The sequence below is a fragment of the Cherax quadricarinatus genome, chromosome 64 (genome assembly GCF_038502225.1).
Source record: "Cherax quadricarinatus isolate ZL_2023a chromosome 64, ASM3850222v1, whole genome shotgun sequence".
NCBI classification, from domain to species: Eukaryota; Metazoa; Arthropoda; class Malacostraca; order Decapoda; family Parastacidae; genus Cherax; species Cherax quadricarinatus.
This window is the reverse complement of record NC_091355.1, coordinates 3506338-3532358: the sequence shown is the minus strand read 5'-3', so window position 1 is coordinate 3532358 and position 26021 is coordinate 3506338. Positions and strand designations below refer to the sequence as shown.

Sequence of the window (26021 nt, the reverse complement as noted above, 5' to 3'; positions counted from 1 at the left end):
CACGGGTGGGGTTTGAACCCGCGGTCAGAGAGTCTCAAAATTCCAGACCGTCGCATTAGCCACTGGGTTAGCTAGCTTAATAAGATTCATTCGACTAGGTATATTTCTACACCATTAGGAAGGTCAGCATAGGCACCACTGTGACCACAAATGCAAGTTTTTAAAGACGAATCTCCCGCTAGCATGGCCGTTAGCCCAGTGGCTAACGCGACGGTCTGGAGTTTTGAAATTCTGACCGCGGGTTCAAACCCCACCCATGGTATGGTTTGTAAGCTTCAGTCTCCTAGTGCGGGTTATTTGTGCATGGTCATCCGACCTCACCAGAGGGTCATCTGACACTTCCATCCAGTGGCGTATCTCACACCACACCACTGCCTACAGTAGTTATATTACGACAATGTCGATAGCAGCTTCGTTTCCTTCTGTCTAGTAGCTGAATTTCACAAGATCAAGAGGAAATGAAGAGGTGGAGGTTATTTAGACTCGGCTGAGGAAGAAGACACGTTAAATTCTTCAGATCGAGATCCTTTTGAGACGAGGCCGTCCCTTTATGGAGCGGGTAGGTAGGTATCCTCTGACATTGCATTGGAAAATTGACATTATTACTAACCAGTAATACGGCAGTAGAGGTAAGCCATAGTGGTTATGAACTAGAGTGGTTGGTAAAGTCGATGTAAGGTGGCAAATGCATAGTGGTGTTACCTGGAGTTTACCTGGAGAGAGTTCAGGGGGTCAACGCCCCCGCGGCCCGGTCTGTGACCAGGCCTCCTGGTGGATCAGAGCCTGATCAACCAGGCTGTTCCTGCTGGCTGCACGCAAACCAACGTACGAGCCACAGCCCGGCTGATCAGGAACTGACTTTAGGTGCTTGTCCAGTGCCAGCTTGAAGACTGCCAGGGGTCTGTTGGTAATCCCCCTTATGTGTGCTGGGAGGCAGTTGAACAGTCTCGGGCCCCTGACACTTATTGTATGGTCTCTTAACGTGCTAGTGACACCCCTGCTTTTCATTGGGGGGATGGTGCATCGTCTGCCAAGTCTTTTGCTTTCGTAGTGAGTGATTTTCGTGTGCAAGTTCGGTACTAGTCCCTCTAGGATTTTCCAGGTGTATATAATCATGTATCTCTCCCTCCTGCGTTCCAGGGAATACAGGTTTAGGAACCTCAAGCGCTCCCAGTAATTGAGGTGTTTTATCTCCGTTATGCGCGCCGTGAAAGTTCTCTGTACATTTTCTAGGTCGGCAATTTCACCTGCCTTGAAAGGTGCTGTTAGTGTGCAGCAATATTCCAGCCTAGATAGAACAAGTGACCTGAAGAGTGTCATCATGGGCTTGGCCTCCCTAGTTTTGAAGGTTCTCATTATCCATCCTGTCATTTTTCTAGCAGATGCGATTGATACAATGCTATGGTCCTTGAAGGTGAGATCCTCCGACATGATCACTCCCAGGTCTTTGACGTTGGTGTTTCGCTCTATTTTGTGGCCAGAATTTGTTTTGTACTCTGATGAAGATTTAATTTCCTCATGTTTACCATATCTGAGTAATTGAAATTTCTCATCGTTGAGCTTCATATTGTTTTCTGCAGCCCACTGAAAGATTTGGTTGATGTCCGCCTGGAGCCTTGCAGTGTCTGCAATGGAAGACACTGTCATGCAGATTCGGGTGTCATCTGCAAAGGAAGACACGGTGCTGTGGCTGACATCCTTGTCTATGTCGGATATGAGGATGAGGAACAGGATGGGAGCGAGTACTGTGCCTTGTGGAACATTATTATTATAATCAAGGGGGAAGCGCTAAACCCGGAGGATTATACAGCGCCTGGGGGGGGGGGATGTGGAAGGCATTCAGGCTTAATTCGGGGAACTGGAGCACAGATCCAATTCCCTAAATCAAGAGCCCCTCACCAACATCAAGGAACCTTCCTTGAGGGGCCTTGTGGAACAGAGCTTTTCACCGTAGCTGCCTCGGACTTTACTCTGTTGACGACTACTCTCTGTGTTCTGTTAGTGAGGAAATTATAGATCCATCGACCGACTTTTCCTGTTATTCCTTTAGCACGCATTTTGTGCGCTATTACGCCATGGTCACACTTGTCGAAGGCTTTTGCAAAGTCTGTATATATTACATCTGCATTCTTTTTATCTTCTAGTGCATTTAGGACCTTGTCGTAGTGATCCAATAGTTGAGACAGACAGGAGCGACCTGTTCTAAACCCATGTTGCCCTGGGTTGTGTATTATTATTATTATAATCAAAAAGAAGCGCTAAGCCACAAGGGCTATACAGCGCTGGGTTGTGTAACTGATGGGTTTCTAGATGGGTGGTGATCTTGCTTCTTAGGACCCTTTCAAAGATTTTTATGATATGGGATGTTAGTGCTATTGGTCTGTAGTTCTTTGCTGTTGCTTTACTGCCCCCTTTGTGGAGTGGGGCTATGTCTGTTGTTTTTAGTAACTGTGGGACGACCCCCGTGTCCATGCTCCCTCTCCATAGGATGGAAAAGGCTCGTGATAGGGGCTTCTTGCAGTTCTTGATGAACACAGAGTTCCATGAGTCTGGCCCTGGGGCAGAGTGCATGGGCATGTCATTTATCGCCTGTTCGAAGTCATTTGGCGTCAGGATAACATCGGATAGGCTTGTGTTAATCAAATTTTGTGGCTCTCTCATAAAAAATTCATTTTGATCTTCGACTCTCAGTCTGGTTAGCGGCTTGCTAAAAACTGAGTCATATTGGGACTTGAGTAGCTCACTCATTTCCTTGCTGTCATCTGTGTAGGACCCATCTTGTTTAAGTAGGGGCCCAATACTGGACGTTGTTCTCGATTTTGATTTGGCATAGGAGAAGAAATACTTTGGGTTTCTTTCAATTTCATTTATGGCTTTTAGTTCTTCCCGCGATTCCTGACTCCTAAAGGATTCTTTTAGCTTAAGTTCGATGCTTGCTATTTCTCTGACCAGTGTCTCCCTACGCATTTCAGATATATTGACCTCTTTTAGCCGCTCTGTTATTCTTTTCCGTCGCCTGTAAAGGGAGCGCCTGTCTCTTTCTGTTTTACATCTCGTTCTCCTTTTTCTTAGAGGAATAAGCCTTGTGCATACATCGAGTGCCACCAAGTTAATCTGTTCTAGGCATAAGTTGGGGTCTGTGTTGCTTAGTATATCTTCCCAGCTTATATCGGTTAGTACTTGGTTTACTTGGTCCCACTTTATGTTTTTGTTATTGAAGTTGAATTTGGTGAATGCTCCCTCGTGACTAGTCTCATTATGTCGGTCTGGGGCTCCACGCATACATGTCTGAACCTCAATTATGTTGTGATCTGAGTATATTGTTTTTGATATGGTGACATTTCTTATCAGATCATCATTGTTAGTGAAGATGAGGTCTAGTGTATTCTCCAGTCTAGTAGGCTCTATTATTTGCTGGTTTCAATTGAATTTTGTGCAGAGATTTAAAAGCTCGTGTGAGTGTGAGTTTTCATCAGAGCTGCCTCCTGGTGTTATTACTGCAACAATATTATTTGCTATATTCCTCCATTTTAGGTGCCTTAAGTTGAAATCCCCCTGGAGCAAGATGTTGGGTGCAGGAGCAGGAAGATTTTCCAGACAGTGGTCAATTTTTAACAGCTGTTCCTGGAATTGCTGGGATGTTGCATCCGGAGGCTTGTAGACTACCACAATGACTAGGTTTTGGTTCTCGACCTTTACTGCTAAAACTTCCACTACATCATTTGAGGCATTAAGCAGTTCTGTGCAAACAAGTGACTCTGCAATGTACAGGCCCCCCCCCCCCCCCCCCCTTTTGCCTGTTCACTCTGTCACATCTGTATAGGTTGTAACCTGGGATCCATATTTCGTTGTCCAAGTGATCCTTTATGTGGGTCTCAGTGAAAGCCGCGAACATTGCCTTTGCCTCTGCAAGCAGTCCACGGATGAAAGGTATTTTGTTGTTTGTTGCTGGCTTTAGACCCTGTATATTTGCAAAGAAGAATGTTATCGGACTGGTGGTATTGTTGGTACTGGTGGGGGGGGGGATTTTTTTTCCTGCATTAGTATCTGTATCTGTTGGTTTGGAGTGGAGGCCATCGACTGTGGTTCCACTCCAGGAATGACTGGATTTGGTGTTAAGGGATTTGTGTGGTGGAGTTTTATCACTAGCAGTAATTATGTCAGTTGCGAGTGTGGAGGTAACTGATGTTGTAATGCGCTGTTTGTGTTTTGGTTAGATGAGGATCCTATTGACATTCTCCATTTAGGAGGATTTATTGAGATTATTTCGCTCTCTCTCTCTCTTGAGGATATGGTGTTACGGCTTTAAGTGTCTGGAGAAGAAAGTGGGAGTGTAATGTGTGGGATGGGTGAGGAAAGTGGAGTCGAGAGGATAGACGCTGGTGCATGTCAAGTGATCATTATATTTAAAGCACTAAACCTGTAAGGGTTGCACAGTACCTGGGGAATGGAGACATTCAGGGTTGATCCAAGGAAAAAGAAAACAAACCAAGTTCCTCAGATCAAGAGCCCCTCACCAGCATCTTTGATTAAAGGGGAAAAAATAAAAATGGGTTATGAAGGGTTACTTAGCTCGTGATGCCAGAGTTAAAGGTGCGACCAACTTGTATCTAGAAAGGATTGACAGATTCGGGCACGAGTATTTCTTAGGTATAGCGGTACTTAAAGTTATGAAATTTTTTAATGGTAGTGTTGCAGATAAAATAAGAAGACTTCGTTCGGATTTTTAACCCCGGAGGGTTAGCCACCCAGGATAACCAGGCAGTGCGTCATCCATGACTTATTTCCATTGGGGTCCTCAGTCTTGTCCCCCAAGATGCGACCCACACCAGTCGACTCGACTAACACCCAGGTACCTATTTGCTGATAAGTGAACAGGACAACAGGTGTAAGGAAACGCGTCGAAATGTTGTCACCCCGCCGGGAATCGTCATCCGCGTGTGAAGCGAGAGCTTTGCCAGCCAGGCCACAGAGCCACACAGCTACGTCTCGAAGTGACAGCTAAGGATCTTTGGTTTTGAGGGAACAGTGCAGGTTGTGATTATTATTATAATCAAAAAGAAGCGCTAAGCCTGCAGGTTGTGAGGCAGCGAAGACAACAGATGGTAAAGATGTGGGTTACATTGTTATTGAATCTTCACTAGTATATTGGGTATTGGGAGTGTCGGGTGATTGGAGTAGATGAGAGGTATTCTCCAGTGTAGGCGGAGTTGAGAAACAGCCCAGTTATAAAAAGAAAAACTTTAAAATACCGAATTTTGCTTTCCTGAAGAAAAACTAGGCACCAGCAAGTATAAAAGGGATGTGGTTCGTTGGAGTTAAACGCTGGGTCACCATCTGGAAAAAACCCGGGCCGGGACAAAACCGGCGAACCTACTACAGTTAGGCAGGAAGGAAAGAGGGTTGGAACAGTCACTTTGGGTTACTAATATGGTTCTCGATTAGACACTACCTGCGAGCTGCAATATTTTGATGGGTGACCCAGGTACCCATATATGCGACTGTCATGGTATTAGTTTGAGCTCCCTCACCAGGAAGCATTGACCTGCTATGTATAGGGGAAAGTTTATGGCTACTGAAAATTGATTTCGTTATATTAGTAGTACATTTCGGATTAGCAGCAGTGTTTCCGGACAGCGTCGTGCGAGGGCATTTACTATCTTTGGCTAGCATTTTTACTGCTGAATTGTATGCTATTCTTGCAGCACTTATCCGTATTACATCTATGTCTGTGTCATCATTTGTGGTTGTCTCAGATTCCCTTAATGCTCTACAGGCTATACGAAAATTTGATACACCTCACCCCCTAGTTCTCCGTATCCAACTTTGGCTACGCCGCATCTCTACCAAGCATATTGTTTTTTGTTGGGTCCCTGTCATGTTGACGTACAGGACAATGAACAGGCAGACACTGCTGCGCGGTCAGCAGTACATGACCTACCAGTTTCATATAGAGGTGTTCCATTTACGGACTATTTGCTGTCATAGCTACCCACCTTCACACCCGTTGGCAACAACGTTGGTCTAATCTGCTCTGTAACAAACTTCAGTCTATTAAACAGAGTATAGGTAACTGGCCGTCTTCTTGTCATCAGTGTCGAGGTTGGGAGACTACTCTCTCCCGTCTTCTCATTGGCCACACTCGTCTTACTCGTGGGTATCTCATGGAAAGGCGCCCTGTTCCTCTCTGTGAGAAGTGTCAGGTTCCAGTATCGGTTAGCCACATTCTGTTAGACTGCCCTCTCTATCAACGAGCACGCAGAATTTACATCCAACGTCGTCTCCACTCTCCTCTTTCTTTACCTTCCCTTCTTGCTGATGGACCCTCCTTTAATCCTCTCTCTCATTGACTTCTTGACAACGACTGATTTAATCCACAAACTCTGATACCTTTCGCACTCCCCTCAGCCCTTTCTAGCTCAATCTTTTGCTGCTCTCTACCCTTTTGCTATCCACTGACCCGCTGTTCTCCGTAACCTACTACTCATCCCTCTCCCTTTTGCCACCTGAGACCCTTGCTTCCTTCCTGCCCTACAGCGCTGTATATTATTATAATAAAAAAGAAGCGCTAAACCACAAGGGCTATACAGTGCAGCGCTGTATAGCCCTTGTGGCTCTAAATTCGAGTGAAGCTTATGACGACCCTTTGGTCTGACTTGGACGCTCTTTTTTTAGACTTAGAGCACACAAGAAGGGTCAGACTAGTCGACACTAAATAATGCTCTTTTCTGTCAAGTTAGAGATCAGTCATCCTTTTAGCTGGTCCTTTGCCTTTGTCTAACTTTCACAGATGTCTTGTTGAAGCATCCCTTATACATAACTTTCCTAATATGAATCTTAGTCCTGGTTTTGTCTCTGTAGATGCCTTCCATTATCATTACATTGTCAAATGCTCTAACACTTAAATCATTATAATCAAAACTAAGCGCAAAACCATCAGGGTCATACAGCGTTGTCTAAACTTTAGAACACTCGTGACTTGACCTGATTTTTATCTCCTCCTTACCTATATTTTCTTTGCCTTCCATTTCTTGTCTAGGTGGGTTCTGTCCTACGAGTTTTCTCGTAGAACAGTTAATGGCCCTCGTGGGCCATTAACTCTCCTGCAGTGCTCTTTTTTCTTTCGTCCTAGACTACTATTGTTTGGTTAACACTCCACTCTGATTCTTTGTCATTACCACTATTCCCTTCTTATTGCCACCTCTGCCACTGTTGCACTTATACTTCATCCTCTCGCTCTACTTCTGGTCTGGCCCCTTCGCGTGTGTGACTAATTAATGGTCCAAGTCGGACCGAAACATAGTCTCACTCTTCTAGGTGCGGGTTACTTGTACTCACCTAGTTGAGGTTGCGGGGGTCGAGTCCGAGCTCCTGGCCCCGCCTCTTCACTGATCGCTACTAGGTCACTCTCCCTGAGCCGTGAGCTTTATCATACCTCTGCTTAAAGCTATGTATGGATCCTGCCTCCACTACATCGCTTCCCAAACTATTCCACTTACTGACTACTCTGTGGCTGAAGAAATACTTCCTAACATCCCTGTGATTCATCTGTCTTCAGCTTCCAACTGTGTCCCCTTGTCACTGTGTCCAATCTCTGGAACATCCTGTCTTTGTCCACCTTGTCAATTCCTCTCAGTATTTTGTATGTCGTTATCATGTCCCCCCTATCTCTCCTGTCCTCCAGTGTCGTCAGGTTGATTTCCCTTAACCTCTCCTCGTAGGACATACCTCTTAGCTCTGGGACTAGTCTTGTTGCAAACCTTTGCACTTTCTCTAGTTTCTTCACGTGCTTGGCTAGGTGTGGGTTCCAAACTGGTGCCGCATACTCCAATATGGGCCTAACGTACACGGTGTACAGGGTCCTGAATGATTCCTTATTAAGATGTCGGAATGCTGTTCTGAGGTTTGCCAGGTGCCCATATGCTGCAGCAGTTATTTGGTTGATGTGCGCTTCAGGAGATGTGCCTGGTGTTATACTCACCCCAAGATCTTTTTCCTCGAGTGAGGTTTGTAGTCTCTGGCCCCCTAGACTGTACTCCGTCTGCGGTCTTCTTTGCCCTTCCCCAATCTTCATGACTTTGCACTTAGTGGGATTGAACTCCAGGAGCCAATTGCTGGACTAGGTCTGCAGCCTGTCCAGATCCCTTTGTAGTTCTGCCTGGTCTTCGATCGAGTGAATTCTTCTCATCAACTTCACGTCATCTGCAAACAGGGACACCTCAGAGTCTATTCCTTCCATCATGTCGTTCACAAATACCAGAAACAGCACTGGTCCTAGGACTGACCCCTGCGGGACCCCGCTGGTCACAGGTGCCCACTCTGACACCTCGCCACGTACCATGACTCGCTGCTGTCTTCCTGACAAGTATTCCCTGATCCATTGTAGTGCCTTCCCTGTTATCCCTGCTTGGTCCTCCAGTTTTTGCACCAATCTCTTGTGTGGAACTGTGTCAAACGCCTTCTTACAGTCCAAGAAAATGCAATCCACCCACCCCTCTCTCTCTTGTCTTACTGCTGTCACCATGTCATAGAACTCCAGTAGGTTTGTGACACAGGATTTCCCGTCCCTGAAACCATGTTGGCTGCTGTTGATGAGATCGTTCCTTTCTAGGTGTTCCACCACTCTTCTCCTGATAATCTTCTCCATGATTTTGCATACTATACATGTCAGTGACACTGGTCTGTAGTTTAATGCTTCATGTCTGTCTCCTTTTTTAAAGATTGGGACTACATTTGCTGTCTTCCATGCCTCAGGCATGGATGTATTAAATAGTGTTGTTAGGGGTACACATAGCACCTCTGCTCCCTCTCTCAATACCCATGGGGAGATAGATAGATGTATTGAATATTGTTGTTAGGGGTACACACAGCACCTCTGCTCCCTCTCTCAATACCCATGGGGAGATGTTATCTGGCCCCATTGCCTTTGAGGTATCTAGCTCACTCAGAAGCCTCTTCACTTCTTCCTCGGTGGTGTGCACTGTGTCCAGCACTTGGTGGTGTGCCCCACCTCTCCGTCTTTCTGGAGTCCCTTCTGTCTCCTCTGTGAACACTTCTTTGAATCTCTTGTTGAGTTCTTCACATACTTCACGGTCATTTCTTGTTGACTCTCCTCCTTCCTTCTTTAGCCTGATTACCTGGTCCTTGACTGTTTTCCTCCTGATGTGGCTGTACAACAGTTTTGGGTCAGATTTGGCTTTCGCTGCTATGTCATTTTCATATTGTCTTTGGGCCTCCCTTCTTATCTGTGCATATTCGTTTCTGGCTCTACGACTGGTCTCCTTATTCTCCTGGGTCCTTTGCCTTCTATATTCCTTCCATTCCCTAGCACACTTGGTTTTTGCCTCCCTGCACCTTTGGGTAAACCATGGGCTCATCCTGGCTTTTTCATTATTCCTGTTACCCTTGGGTACAAACCTCTCCTCAGCCTCCTTGCATTTTGTTGCTACATATTCCATCATCTCATTAACCGGCTTCCCTGCCAGTTCTCTGTCCCACTGAACCCCGTTCAGGTAGTTCCTCATTCCTGTGTAGTCCCCTTTCTTGTAGTTTGGCTTCATTCGTCCTGGCCTTCCTGCTTCTCCCTCCACTTGTAGCTCTACTGTGTATTCGAAGCTTAAAACCACATGGTCACTGGCCCCAAGGGGTCTTTCGTATGTGATGTCCTCGATATCTGCACTACTCAAGGTGAATACTAAGTCCAGCCTTGATGGTTCATCCTCTCCTCTCTCTCTTGTAGTGTCCCTTACGTGTTGGCACATGAAGTTTTCCAGTACCACCTCCATCATCTTAGCCCTCCATGTATCTTGGCCCCCATGTGGGTCCAAGTTCTCCCAATCGATCTCCTTGTGGTTAAAGTCATCCATGATCAGGAGCTTTGCCCTGCATGCATGAGCTCTTCTGGCCACTCTAGCCAGTGTATCAACCATCGCTCTATTGCTCTCGTCGTACTCTTGCCTTGGCCTCCTGCTGTTCTGTGGGTTATACATCACTGCTATTACCACCTTGGGACCTCCAGAGTGAAGTGTTCCCGCTATGTAATCACTCTTCTCCGCTGTCTCCTCTCTCCAGCTCATCAAAATTCCAGCGATTTTTGATCAGCAACGCCACTCCTCCACCCCCCCTGTTCCCTCTGTCTTTCCTCAGGATTTGGTATCCCGTTGGAAAGATGGCATCTATCATCATACCTGTAAGCTTGGTTTCTGTGAGAGCTATGATGTCCGGTGATGCTTCTTTGACTCCTTCATGCCACTCCTCCCACTTATTTGTTATTCCATCAGCGTTTGTGTACCATACCTTCAGTTTCCTTTCCAACACTGTGGTTTGGGGGGCCTGTGAGGGTGGGAGACCTGGTGGCATACTGTGTATTGTTCCAGTCACTGTAATGTGTTTTTTTTTTTTTACCCCCTACTGTGTATGCGAACCATTTCAGAAATAAAACATTTAACTTTTGCACGTGTCTACTTAATCATTTGCATTAAAAAAATCATGGCCATTGTCTGAAAGTGTTTCCGATTGAAGGCAACATTTCCAGTATTTTGCTTTCTAGTGCAGTTGGGTGTGTGTTTGTTTTTGTTATATATATCCCTTCCTAGTCTTCCAGTGTCATCTCGCTCTCTCATAGGACACACACCCTTAGCCTTGGGCATAGTCTTGTTGCAAACCTCTGCACTTTCTCCAATATTTTGATATGTTTGACCAAGTGTGGGTTCCATACTTGTGCTGCGTACACCAATATAAGCCTGACGTACGTAGTGTGCGGTGTCGTAAATTGCTCCTTACTTAATGTTGAAAATCTGTTTTTAGATCTGCCTGACGCACGTTTGCTACAGCAGTTCGTTCTTTGGCTGATGTGCATCTCCGGTGGCATAATCAGTATGATACTCATCCTAAGGTCTTCTTTGTGTGAAGTTTGCAGCCTTTGCCTCTGAGCCTGTATCCCACCTGCGGTCTTTGCCCTTCCCCAAGCGTCATAGCTTTGCACTTGGAGTTAAACTCCAGGAACCATTTGTCAGACCTGGCCTGTAACCTGTAGAGATTCATTTGGCACCTTTCCTGGTCCTCGTCCACCTGTGTTCTCCTCATTAGTGTTACATCGTCCGTGAACAAAGGCACTTCTGACTATCTTTCCTGTTGCTATACAAGAAACACAACTGGCCCTAGGACTGATCCTTGTGGAACCTCACTCGTCACAATCATTCATTCCGACACCTAGTCACAGACCATCACACTTTTCCTTCCTATGATGTATTATCCCATGGTCCACTGTAGTGCTTCTGTTATTCCCGCCTTCTCCTCTAGCTTTTGTACATGTCTTCTGCAGTACTGTGTTTAGCCTTCTTACAGTCCAAGAAAAGGCAATCTACCCACCCATACACAAATAACCCGCCCATCTCGCTCCTTGTCTGTTCTAAAACTTCAGTAGGTTTGTGGCACAGGATTTCCAATTCCTAAAGCTGTGCTAGTTATCTTGTATGAGCCTGCTCCTTTCTAAGTGCTCCACCACTTTTGATTATTTCCTCTATAACATCTATACATGTCAGCGACACTGGCTGTTGCGGCCTCCTATCAAACTGGTGATTAAGTAGTTAACCTGACGGCCTGCAGTACCACAGGGTACATCGTAAAACCCAAGGTGGGGACTGATGAGACGGGTTACTTGACAGTATTCATCAGATTCTACACCTGCTGGTGACCGGCCTTTGAGTGTTCACCAGACTCTCACGGAATACACCTGCTGGTGATATCTAGGCCTTACTGCGAGTGTTCACCAGACTGGCTCACGGCGTACTTCTACTGGCCTTTGAGTGTGTTTCACCAGACTGCCTCACAGAGTGGATACCTGCTGACTTAGGCTTCTGTAGCAGACCTTAGGGACCTGTGGGTCTCTGTAGAGGATGGACGTGGAAAGCCATGTACTCACCTAATTGTGGTTGCAGGGGTCGAGACTTGGCTCCTGGCCCCACCTCTTCACTGAATGCTACTAGGGCCTCTCTCTCCCTGCTCCATGAGCTTTATCATACCTCGTCTTAAAGCTATGTATGGTTCCTGCCTCCACTACATCACTTGCTAGACTATTCCACTTCCTGACTACTCTGAAGAAATACTTGCTAACATCCCTTTGACTCACACGAGTCTTCAACTTCCAAGTGTGGCTCTGCACGGCACTTGATAGAAATGGTTGTGTAGTCTGCCAGCATATTGTTACAGCTTGGCTCCTACATCCTGACCGAGCTACACCCTGCTGCGAGCCGGGGGTTCTGAATTAGAGGTCAGCAGCAGTGGCAATTCAGTGTGACAAGTTAACCCGCCAAGTCTACAATGATTTTTATTTACGTGCGTCATACAATGGACGTGTATGCATGTGGTTTGGGGGGTTTGCTTGTCTATTGTTTCTTGATAAATGGCTTTGAACCTTTTGCCCTTTGAAGAGTGAACTATCAATGAATTGTCATTGCGTCGTGGGTGAAACCAGTTCCAGTCAAGGTCGTGTTGGGATTCGAGATAGATGGAGCAGTGAGAATGCTGATACCAGATTCACACAAGTGATTGCCTGAAGTGATTCCTGGGTTCTGAGAACCTGTCTTTCTCCCTGCTTAACCATTTCCTCACTCATAATGGAAAACAAATTCAGAGTTCTTTTATTCTTTCAACAACCCTCTGTTGATGAGCTTTTGATTCTCTTCAGTAGAAGACTGTCATTCAAGCAGCATATACCAAGCAAAAGAAAGTGCTTTGGCATCTAACTCTTCATTGTGTGACTGAATGTAGATTGGTATTAGAAATGATTGTTGATATAAGATGGAAAACATAAAATACTAAGAAACTATTAGGAATTTTGGGTGTTGTGAAGAAAATGACTGATATTACAATGTTGAATGCCTACAATATGTACCAAGTCAACACTGGGAATAAATCCATGTATGCCAACTAATTTCTGTTATAAGGCAAACACGTACAGAAATACCAGGTTACAAACTCCAGTACCATATGATGCTAGGTAATTATATAATTGCAGTCACCACTTAGCACTAATTCCTTCTCCTGCCAAAGAGAAATTATTATTATAATCAAGGGGGAAGCGCTAAACCCGGAGGATTATACAGCACCTGGGGGGGGGGATGTGGAAGGCATTCAGGCTTAATTCGGGGAACTGGAGCACAGATCCAATTCCCTAAATCAAGAGCCCCTCACCAACATCAAGGAACCTTCCTTGAGGGGTGCCAAAGAGGAGAAAAAAAAAAAAAAAAAAAAAAAAAAGGCACAAAAGAGATGCAGCATGTGTGCTCATGCCACGAGAAGACCTCCACAAAGCAAATTATTATTATTATAATCAAAAAGAAGCGCTAAGCCACAAGGGCTATACAGCGCTGCAGGGTAGGGAAGGAAGCGAGGGTATTGGATGGCAGAAGGGAGGAGGGATGATCAGTAGGTTACAGAAAACAGCGGGGCAGGGGATAGTACGGGGGTAGAGGGTAGCAAGAGATTGAAGTAGAGGGCTGAAGGTATCAGAATTTGTGAAGTCAGTTGTTGTCAAAAAGTCAATGAGAGAGTCCGGATGAAAGGTGGGTCCATCAGCGAGAAGGGAAGGTAAAGAGAGAGCAGCGGAGCGAAGACGACGACGGAGGTAAATTCTGCGTGCTCGTTGATAAAGTGGGCAGTCCAACAGAATGTGGCTGACTGATAATGGAGCTTGGCAATTCTCAGAGAGAGGAGCAGGGCGCCTCTCCATGAGATATCCATGAGTAAGACGAGTATGGCCAATGCGAAGACGGGAGAGAGTAGTCTCCCAACCTCGACACTGGTGATAAGAAGACGGCCAGTAACCTATACTTGGTTTAATAGATTGAAGTTTGTTGCCGAGCATAGTAGACCAACGGTGTTGCCAATGGGTGTGAAGGTGGGAAGATATTGCAGCAAAATAGTCCGTAAATGGAATACCTCTATATGAAACTGGTAGGTCATGTACTGCTGACCGCGCAGCAGTGTCTGCCTGTTCATTGCCCTGTACGTCAACATGACCAGGGACCCAACAAAAAACAATATCTTTATGTTTGGTAAAGATGCGGCGTAGCCAAAGTTGGATACAGAGGACTAAGGGGTGAGGTGTATCAAATTTCTGTATAGCCTGTAAAGCACTAAGGGAGTCTGAGACAACCACAAATGATGACACAGGCATAGATGCAATACGGATAAGTGCTGCAAGGATGGCATACAATTCAGCAGTAAAAATACTAGCCGAAGATAGTAAATGCCCTCGTACGACGCTGTCCGGAAACACTGCTGCGAATCCTACGCCATCAGAAGACTTAGAGGAATCTGTGTACACAGCAATGGCATGAGAATGAGAGTGAAAGTAGTCAAGAAAAAAAGAGCGGGAAGCAACCGTAGACAGTTGGGCTTTCGAGCAAGGGAGAGAGAAAGAACAGACTCGAACAGCTGGAACTTCCCAGGGGGTTAGGGAAAAGTGAGATGCTACATGAACATAGAAAGGTGGTAATTGAAGAGAAGACAAGAGCGAATGAAGGCGAAGAGAGAAGGGACGGAGTAAACGGGCGGCGAACAAATAAAGAATGTCTACTAATATCAGTGACCATTCTATAAATGGAAGGATTGCGGAGATCCACAAAGCAAAGATACAAGATATATGCACGAGCCTTATGAGACGCCACTGTTCTTCCTTTTAAGGAGTTTCACACACAGGAATTCTAACATAGTGTGTTTATACATAGTTTGTTTTTTAACTCAATGGCCATCTCCTACCAAGGGAGGAAGACCCAAAAAAAGAAAGCACATTCACTATTATTCATTCAACTTACATCTTTCCAAGTGTGCTGACATCACACTCAAGATTTACATGAATACCTTGATAAAATTTACCTTGCTCACACTGAAACAGTATGTCCATTAAAAAGTGCTTAGTCTCCATTCACTAATATGCTCACACAAGGCTGCTGGATGCTCAGACTTCAAAAACACAAAGCCTCTTGGTACTCCCTCCCTCCAACTGTTTCTGGGATGACCCCCCTTCCTCTCCTACTTCCATCCCAGATTTATACACACTTTTTTGTCATCCTCTTCCTCTCCATGCCCAAACACTTTCAGCAACCTCTCCTCAGCCCTCTCATTTATACCCTTAGTGATCCTACAGTCTGCTAATTCCTACTCTGAGTAGGGTTGGGTTGGGCAAATGTTTTATTAGTGGGATGGATTGTAAAGGACCTGCCTAGTATGGCCCAACAGGCCTGCTGCAGTGTTCCTCCTTTCTTATGTTCTTATGTATTCACACCACTTGCTGCTCTCAAATACATCTCTGATGCCTCTAACCTGAATCAGGTTATTGAGCATATATAACAAACTACATTGTTTTGAAGAATTTTTCTGCAAAATAGTAGAATACTAAAACACTTAGTAACACAATCAATGGCCCTAGAAAACCACATTCTGGTTTTTATATTTGAAATTCAGCCCACTGCAACTACTTCCACCACCTGCACTACCTTTTCCACTTCCTCCTCTTATTTTTCTACCTCTCTTTTCTCCTGTCTCTGCCCTCCTCTCATATAAATACTGGCTCCTTTACCTTCATATGTGCCTAGTTAATGGTACAAGTCAGACTGAAACGCCGCCATGAGTTTCTTTCGGTGTGCGAATTATTCGTGTATAGTTAGAAGATTAACATGTCACTTAAGAATACTAGTTATGTGCTTGAAGCACAGCAACATACAGTGGTACCCAGAATTTCGGCCATAATTCGTACCAGAAGGCTGTTCGAGTGCCGTTACCGAATGAATTTGTTCCCATAAGGAATAATGTAAATTAGATTAGTCCGTTTCAGACCCCCAGAAATACACTTACAAAAGCACTTACAATAATACACTTACATAAGTGTTCAAGTTGGGAGCTGTATGAAACTTGGGGTACCACTGTATCCTACCTTGGTGGGATACGGATGGTTCAGTGAAAAAAAAAAAAAATACTTCGATTTGGTGTGATGCGGACTGGCCACACTTTTGATCTGAGAAAATTCACCATTCATCCAGTAGAAATGATGAGAAGAAAATAAAAACTTGTACAATTAATAGTACAGTGTGTGACCTGGTGAAAGTGTTACAATGCAGGATAAAACAGATCAGAATGCATTTCAAAATACCTGAGCACTCCAGTACAAACAAGTACTGGCAACTCTACATCCTTATTAACAAAAGAACTGTTCACAACCATCCACCTCAGCCCAGTAGGGCCAAATCAACCTTTGCCCCACACTTCTATTTCAATTATTATAATAAAAAATAAGCGCTAAGCCACAAGGACAATACAGCGCTGCAGGGCAGGAAGGAAGCGAGGGCATCAGGTGGCAAAAGAGAGGTGGATGAGTAATAGGTTACGGATAACAGCGGAGCAGTGGATGGTGAAAGGGTAAAGGGCAGCAAGAGACTGAGCTAGAAAGGGCTGAGGGGAGTGCGTAAGGTATCATCATCAGAGTTTGTGGAGTAAATCAGTCGTTGTCAAGAAGTCAATGAGAGAGTCAGGATTAAAGGAGGGTCCATCAGCAAGAAGGGAAGGTAAAGAGAGAGTACTAGAACGAAGACGGCGTTGGAGGTAAATTCTGCGTGCTCGTTGATAGAGAGGGCAGTCTAACAGAATGTGGCTAATCGATACTGGAACTTGACACTGCTCACAGAGAGGTACAGGGTGCCTCTCCATGAGATACCAGTGAGTAAGACGAGTGTGGCCAATGCGAAGACGGGAGAGAGTGGTCTCCCAACCACGGCACTGATGACAAGAAGACGGCCAGTAACCTATGCTCGGTTTAATAGAATGAAGTTTGTTACCAAGCAGAGTTGACCAACGTTGTTGCCAACGGGCGCGAAGGTGGGCAGCTATTGTAGCAAAATAGTCCAGAAATGGAACACCTCTATAGGAAATTGGTAGGTCATGTACTGCTGACCGCGCAGCAGTGTCTGCCTGTTCATTGCCCTGTACGTCAACATGACCAGGGACCCAACAAAAAATAATATCTTTATGCTTCGTAGAGATACGGTGTAGCCAAAGTTGGATACGGAGAACTAGGGGGTGAGATGTATCAAATTTTCGTATAGCCTGTAGAGCACTAAGGGAGTCTGAGACTACCACAAATGATGACACAGGCATAGATGCGATACGAATAAGTGCTGCAAGAATGGCATACAGTTCAGCAGTAAAAATGCTAGCCGAAGATAGTAAATGCCCCCGCACGACGCTGTCCGGAAACACTGCTGCGAATCCGACGCCATCTGAAGACTTAGAGCCATCTGTGTACGCAGCGGTGGCATGAGAATGGGAGTGGAAGTGATCAAGAAAAAGAGAGCGGGAAGCCGCTGTAGGCAGTTGAGCTTTCGAGCAAGGGAGTGAGAAAGAACAGACCCGAACAGCTGGAACTTCCCAGGGGGGTAGGGAAAAGTGAGATACTACATGAACATATAAAGGTGGTAACTGAAGGGAAGACGAGTGAATGTAGGCGAAAAGGGACGGAGCAAACAGGGGCGGCGAACGAATAAAGAATGTCTACTAATATCGGTGACCATTCTATAAATGGAAGGATTGTGTAGATCGTGAGAGCGTACATAGTAGCGAAGGCAATGGGCATCACGGCGATCAGACAAGGATGGAATATTCGCTTCAAAAATAGAGGCTCTCAACAGGGGAAGAGCGAAAAGCACCAAGGCACAAACGTAATCCTTGGTGATGGATAGAGTTAAGACTAGAGAGAGTAGCAGGAGAGGCCGCAGAATAAATCTGGTCACCATAATCGAGTTTCGATAAAACGAGGGCTGAATGTAGGCGAAGCAGAGTTCGACGATCAGCTCCCCAGGAAAGATGAGCAAGGGTTTTAAGAAGGTTTAGCCGGCTGTGACAAGTTGCCTTCAGAGAGGTAATGTGAGGTTTCCAGGATAACCTACGGTCAAAGAGAAGGCCTAGAAACTTGACTGTATCACGTTCGGGGATACGGGAGCCATAGAGATACAAAGGATGATCGGAGATAACAGAGCGTCTAGTGAAAGTAATTTGGTGAGTTTTGGTACTTGAAAATTTAAACCCATGCGTGGTGGCCCAAGTGGAAACACGGTCGACCGCATGCTGGAGAGAAACTGCAATAAGATGACAGTCAGCGCCTGCACAAGCAATAGCGAAGTCATCAACATAGAGTGATGACCAAATATTGGGTGGAAGAACAGAGGCGAAATCATTTATAGCAAGGAGAAAAAGTGTTGTGCTTAGAACACATCCCTGAGGGACACCTTCAGCTTGGACGAAGTCCGGGGAAAGAACATTATTGATTCGAACACGGAAATGTCTGTCAGTTAAAAAGTTCTTAAGGAAGGATGGTAGATTGCCTCGGAGGCCTAAGGAATGGGCCTGGGCCAAAATATTATACCTCCAAGTTGTGTCATATGCCTTCTCAGGGTCAAAAAATATGGCAATAACTGAGTGATTATTCGCAAAGGCATTACGAACATACGTATCCAAGCGTAGTAAGGGGTCTATGGTAGAACGACCCTTACGAAAGCCATATTGACTAGCGAAGAGACTGTTGTGTGTCTCTAAATACCACATTAAACGTCGATTTACGAGACGTTCCATCACTTTGCAAACTGCACTAGTAAGAGCGATGGGACGATAGTGGGAGGCATCATGTCCTGTAGTACCCGGTTTGCGGAAAGGGAGAACAATGGCAGATTTCCACAGCTGGGGAAGAGCTCCTTGTGCCCAAATAAGATTGAAGAGGTGTAAGAGGACTACAAGGGCTGACCGATGTAAATGTTGTAACATACGAATATGAATGTCGTCAGGCCCAGCTGCCGATGATCGGCAAGCGTTGCCTCTAGTTCTTGAAGTGTAAAAGGCACATTATACTGTTCTTCTCTGAGAGAAGAGAAGTCCAAGGGTACTAACTCTCTGGCAGACTTTGAGGAAAGAAACGAGGGGCATAGATGGAGCCCTCGGGAAATACGGACCAGATGTGTGCCAAGTTCAATGGCAACATCGAGAGGGTTTGCTACATCAACACCAGCGACCCGTAGAACAGGAGCCGGGTCAGGAGAGTATTTACCACTCAATTTCCTCACTTTTTTCCAGACTGCACTCATAGAAGAAGCAGAGGTGATGGTGGAAACATAGTCTCGCCAACAAGTGCATTTAGCTTCACGGATAACACGGCGAGCGATCGCACGCTTCTGCTTAAAATCAAGAAGTCTATCAGCGGTTCTATTGTATCGGTACCTGCCCCATGCAGCGCGTTTCAAACGTACTGCACGAGCACAAGCAGGAGACCACCAAGGCACGCACTTCTTAGAATGCCTGCCTGAGGTTTGGGGTACAGAATGAGAAGCTGCGGTATAAACTGACGTCGAGAAGATGTGTAGGAGCTCATCAATGGAGGATGAAGAAGGAACTTCACTAAAAGCAGTGAGGTGTGAGTAAAGATCCCAATTTGCCCGATCAAATTGCCAGCGAGGGCTACGGAAAGGTGGTGAATAGGAAGAAGTAAGAATGATTGGGAAATGATCACTGTCATGTAAGTCCGGTAGAACAGACCAGGTGAAGTCTAGTGCAGTGGAGGAAGAGCAGACTGATAGATCGATGCAAGAGAGAGTATGAGTACGAGGATCAAAATGGGTGGGAGTACCCGTATTTAAAACATTGAGGGGGCGAGAGGCAAGAAAAGCCTCCAACCGGATGCCACGTGAGTCACAATGAGACCCCCCCAGAGGAAATGTTGGGCATTAAAATCACCAAGTAACAGAAGTGGTGGTGGTAAGGATGAAACAAGAAAGGCAAAGTCTGGGATAGAAAATGCTCGAGAAGGAGAGAGATATAAAGAACATATTGTAAACCACTTATTCAAGTGGATACAGGCTGCAGTGTAATGCAGCGAGGTATGGACAAATAGTTGACAGTACGGAATATCATTGCGTAGAAGAAGGGCACTTTCATTAAAGGTCCCATCTGAGAAAGGATCCGAAGAATACAATAAATTATAGCCTGAGATAGGTTGGAAAACAGCCGAGTGTAATTTTGGTTCTTGTAAGCAAGCACCAACAGGGGAAAACCTGGAAAGCAACATCTGAAGCTCATCCCGATTACCCCTGAGGCCGCGGATATTCCACTGTAAATAGGCCATGATTGGCGATGAAGAAAATACCAGGAATCTGTAGGTAAAGGCACCTACGGACTAGAGGGGTTAGAAAAGTCAACGTGTGGTGGCATTGGAAGACGTTCAAGCAGCGAAGGAACGGAGCGTTGCGAAGAATGGGGTTGTGAAGATGGAGGAGAGGGAAGAGAAGGAACAGGAAGTGAATCAGTGTCCATTGAAGGTTTAGTCTCTGCAATATATTCTGAAATGGCTTCAAGTGTTTCTGAATTCAAAGATGTATGGGAGACCATATTGGAGATAGGAGGAGGAGGGTGAGTAAAGATTGGGACAGTAATGGACTGTACCAAAGTAGAGGGGGAGGGAAGAGTGTAAGGGACTGGAGATGAAGTGTGGGGGGGACAGAAGAGGCAGAAACCTGGGAGGTGGCAGAAGAGGGAGAAACTTGGGAGGGGACGGGGGTGGAAGGCACAGTACGAGGAGGAGGGTGAATCTCCACACTTGTAATAGAGCCAGAGAGAGGGGAAGAACTAGGTACAGAGACTGGAAAGGTAAAGTGTGGAGGTGGAAGAAGGAAAGGAAGGGGCAAAGAAGATTTGAGCAATGTGGATTTTTTGGACTTCTGAGATGTAGAGGGGCGATTGGTATTAGGTGTCGTACGAGGTCTTGTCGATACTGGGGCTTGTGAGGAAGGACGCGAAGATGTGAGAACAGACTGAGTGATAGTCGGGACGTCAGAGCCAAGGACAGCAAAAGGATTAGATGGCGGAGTGGCTATGGGAGGGGTAACAACAGAGGAGGCTGCAGAAGATGGGACCCCAGAAGTAGGGGGATGTTTGGAAACACGAGAATAAGAAACACGGGGTAGTCTCCCTTGGAGGCGGAGATGAGTAACTGCCATAGCATAAGGGAGACCTTCTGCCTCTTTGAGGCAACGGATTTCACGTTCATATAAGTAGACCTGGCAACGGTGGGAGTACGAAGGGTGAGCTTCATTACAATTAAGGCAAGATGGAGGTTGACTGCAAGATGTATTAGAATGGTCGTCGGCACCACAGACTGGGCATTCGGCCATAGATCTGCAATATTTCGCTGGGTGACCAAAACGCCAGCAATTTCTACATTGTTGCGGTGTAGGTATCACCTTTCGAACTTGTAACCGATGTCCCGCGACATATACAGAGGACGGGAGTTCTCGGCTGTCAAAAGTTAAACGAGCCACATTGCAAGGGTAACGTCTCCGCCCCCGGGCAGGAAGGACATAAGTTTCTACTTTGAGGATTGGGAGATCCTGGAGTTCCAGCTGTTCAAGAATGTCATTGCCACATGACTGGAAATTCTGTTGGACTATGGTATGGGGCAGAATGACAGTACCACTACAAGAATTGAGAGAAAGATGTTTTTCAATAGTGATAGTAGTAGTATCGCTATTCGAAAGGAGAGAAAGATCATGAGCTTGGGTAGCATTCTGGACAGTGACAATGCGCGTACCGCTCTTGAGAGCATGAAATGAAATATCTCTACCAACATGACGCAGGAGCGCTTTGCCAATACTATGGTCAGAAAGGTAGGCAGAAGAAGTCGGTCTTAAAGTAAAGAATTTAGTCCATTGTGTGGTCCGAAACTGAGCGTGGAGAGGGAGTGCTTGACGTGTCGGTCTTTTCCGAGTAGAATGGGAAGGTAACAAAGGAGCATCATCAGGAGATTGACGTTGGCATTTAGGAGTAGGACCGGAGTTGGTCCGGCGTGAAATGGGCGGGCAATTCGAAAATTGCCGTACCGTAGAGGGAGAAGCTGGAAGCATAGTCAAAGGAGAGCGGAGTTCAGACAAATCGAAGGAGTCAGTCGAAGCTCCGGTACCTTAAGCGGGTGAGGAAACAGCACCAGCAAGAGGTACAGGGGCATCAGGAGTGTCCGAAGAGTGGTCTAAACACAAGGCAGGGTCAGAATGGGGTGCGGTATCAAGAAGGGGCCCGGGGGTAGTGGGTTCATGGATTGGGTTCTCCATGGTTAGGTTACTCCTTTGCTTTTTGTTTTTAAGAAAAAAAAAAAGAAAGAAGAAAATAAAATAAAAATAAAAAAAGAATAAAAAAAGGGGGGAGCGGGGAGGAATAGTTCCCAGGAGGAATGAAAGGGCCGGAAATCTCCCTCCGTGCCCAAGTGGACCTCAGCACCGCTAGTAGCGCAGATGCAGCATGGAGCCCGTGCCATACCCTACCCTTCATGCCAGTAAACCAGCAATCCGGGATAGCAACCTCACATCTGCCGAGCTACCTCGGTGGACAAAAGAGAGGGCGGCCGGATATCCGCCACAAAGCATACCTCCTTCGGCCACCACCCCCGGAATCCGAAAGGTGGCTTCCAGAGATACACCCGTCGCCCGAAAGACACCCAAAGCTACTCCGGGATACCGGAGGGGGATCGGGACATCCCCAGGCGATCCAGATTCCATGGCAAACTACGCCACTGCCAAGAACCTCAACGGAATGGGATGGACCCCGGTGTCCTTTCCCCTACCTAGGAACTAGCGTGCCTGTGGGAGAAATCCCAAAGGCCAAAAAGAGGAAGGGCAAAAGGGAGGAGGGGTGGGGAGGAGGAGGAGGAATGGAAAAAGGGGAGGATGGGATAGGGGAGGGGAGAATGGGGGGTAATTAGGTTCGGTCTGAGGAAGAAGACCGACAGGTCTAATTCCTCAGACCAAGAGCCTCTTCACCACGCCAAGGAGCCCCCCTTGAAGAGGACTTCTATTTCAAGCAACTAGACTGCAAGGCAATATGAACTGTAGTAATTTAGACCTAGTAGAATACTTCATGTTTTTCTTGAAAATTTGGAGGTCTTTGGAACACAACCATTTTAAACTTGTGCGTTCTGTTATTTCTCGAGGTGCCGATTTTCAGAAATGTATCCCATAAGAGGGGATTTCCTGTACATACAAATATTTTGTTTGCATATTCTTCTTGACCACTATTAGCATAATGTATTTTTTGAATCATCATCTGGTTCCCATAAGGCAGGGTGACCCCAAAGAAAACATTTCACCCCCCCTCACTCTATAGCTGTTTTTCAGCAGTGCACAAGCATCACAATTCAAATGGTCCCTCAAGTGTATCTCCACCCATTTTTCAAAGTGCAGGCACTACATTTCCCATGTCTATAATTCAAGTCCAGCTAAATGGTTTCCCTAAATACCTCTGTGGATGCTACCCTACTCACACTGCAGTAATGTGTCAAAAAACAAAAAAATTCATCTCTCCACTCACTCCAGTAAATATGCTTGTAAATGGTTAAACACACAGAAAATAACATTGGGGATGGGGCTGTGTAAGTTGTTAGTTTCAAGCTAAATTGTCTTAGGTTAATATTCTTTATTCTCTTTTGGAGGGGGAGGGGAGGAATCAAACTCCAAAACTACTGCTCGGATCAGAATTAAATTTTATATTAAAGATAATTCAATAGCACTGTATATCCTAAATGATTTTTCAGTAAAATTGGTCAGTAACTTTTTTCAGTTAAACATATACTATATCTCTGGACGGCCCCCTTAAAATAGAGGAGAAATCAGGAGTCCAACCCACAGCTTAAGAAAACAAAATGTACAGTAGAGGAAAGGAACTGAAGTACTCACATTTTTTTCTCCCCCTTTTCAAGAGGTAAAGATAATGTCTGGGGAAAAAGTATTACTCAAAACCTCTAACAATATTCCTAGCCCAACTAAATGTACTGAACACTTAGGAATGGAAAATTAATTCTGGGATTTTGTCAGTTTCTTTAAAATTGTTAACTTTTGCCCTAAACACTGCTACAAGGAGCCCCGGCCACACACTTCAATACTATACTGTGAAAAACATTTTCAACAACTATCTCTCTAACATATTTGCTTATGTACCAATATAAGCCAATCTGTGTTATAAATTTTACATAAAAATAAAGCATATATAGATAACAGCTTAATTTTTGCCTGTATCAGAAAGAAGTCCTAACCTGATATTGGCATCAGACTGCAGCAGTTTGTCTAGGGCTAAAAAAAATTCAATTTTCCCACAATTTTGAGTAACTCATTGGTACAGAGGCTAAAAACTAGCAACTGGCATTGAATCAAACTTCAGGACATCACCCAAAACTATATGATTACACATCAAATAACTAAAAACTTCAAATACATATATATATTTATCCATTTTGTCTTATGCAAAGAAACTGAGCTGCAAAATTTCATACCTGATCTACTGGCAGTACAAATTTTTCCCCCCATTGTTCAATAGTTATACAGGAACTTCCTTAAAAAGAAATCTTGAATAATTTTCTCCAAACCTTCATGCACTAATGATTCAACAGCATTTCATCCCCCCCCCCTTTTTAAGAATTATTCTATATTCATTTACTGTTACCAGATGTTGAGAGGTCATTATTAGTACAAATGTTCAACTCAAAAACATGTTGAAAAATGAAGAAATGAGGGTGGCAAAAATAAGAACATGAGAAAAAGAAAATGCTAAGAAAAGCAATGAAAGGTACCGTAGTTATAAACAACAGTAATGTTGCTGGTGACTAAAAACTTAGTGTATGCCATATTGACAGGTATGATGCAGGCTAATAGTATGAAAAAAAAAAATATAAACAATTTAAGAGTTGCCAATTTCTCTTACATTTCCATGAACAACCTTGAATAACTATACCATTTAATAATTGTTTATTGAATAACCTGTTAAAGCATTCAAAAAGTCTTAAGTTTGTAAGGCCCAGATGTCTTGCCAAGGAATGAAAGTGCATTAATGTTGTCTTCTTTGTTAGTCATGTTTTGAAATTCATCCCTTAATCAAGTTAAAGATTATGGAAGCAAAATTTAATAAATTAACCCATTTATAAGTCTCGATGTCATCGATCGTGCACTTAGCTCTTTTGAATGCTTTATCTTGACTTGTTGAGACCGATGAAAGAACACTTAGAACAATTAAGTAACTTATTCACAGGAAAACCTTAAAGTTTATTTCTGAAAAATTAAAAAAATAAAACTACTTATAAATATAAAAATTTAGGTATTACTCAGTTACTAAAATTTATCAGCATACTTTTTTTCTGTGGATATATAAATGTATATGATGCTGACAGATGATGAAACAGACAAAAGGCAGTTACTTCAGAACATGTTCAATGGAAGCACTTCAACCTTGTGACCCTGGTCACTCCAAATAAATGACCATGGTCCCAGGACTGAAATGTTTCCATTAAACATATATTAGAGAGATTGCATTTTGTCTTTTTAGAATACTTCTTTCTCATTTTGAGAAACTCTTCAAATGCGTTGATATTGCATTAACAAAAACTCTTGCTGCTTGTGTGAATTGAATTTTTTTTTAAAGAGCCCAACACCCTAGTTAAAAGTTTAATCTCTCCATTCCGACAATCTAAAAAAAAATAAAAATGTCAAGGAATAAGAACAATGATTGGTGCAACTGGGAAGAAATAAGTCTTCCTTCAGAAAAATGAGAGAGTAAAGCACACATTTAGAATGAGTGGAGGCAGGCTATGTAGCCATCTGTGACTGGGAAAGGGAGACACCAAAGACTGGCCTGACTTATTGGTCAGTTTACTCCATCAGTAACATGATACACCTTATCTGGGGCTTTCACGCCACAACAGATAGACATACAGCCATATCTCTATCCAACAGCAACTTTAGAAAAATACAAAACACACATTTTTTTACTATAATATTTCTGCTTACGGTGCACCTTGGTTGACAAATCCGAGACGATGGTTGTATCCTTGCCAGAGATTGTGTAAATAATCTCTTGTAAGAAATAAAGATAAAAAGGACAGGGTCGTGCATATACTTAGTATAATAATATAACAAATGAGTAAATCTGCGTGACACCAACCCCAAAAC

The 26021-nt window shown here is 44.6% G+C and overlaps 1 long non-coding RNA gene across 1 annotated transcript in view; it reads left to right on the top strand.

Moving 5' to 3' along the window:
* Positions 1-26021, top strand: part of LOC138854599 (uncharacterized) — a 95649-nt gene that overhangs the window by 23912 nt on the left and 45716 nt on the right. The gene's annotated exons all lie outside the window — the stretch shown is intronic.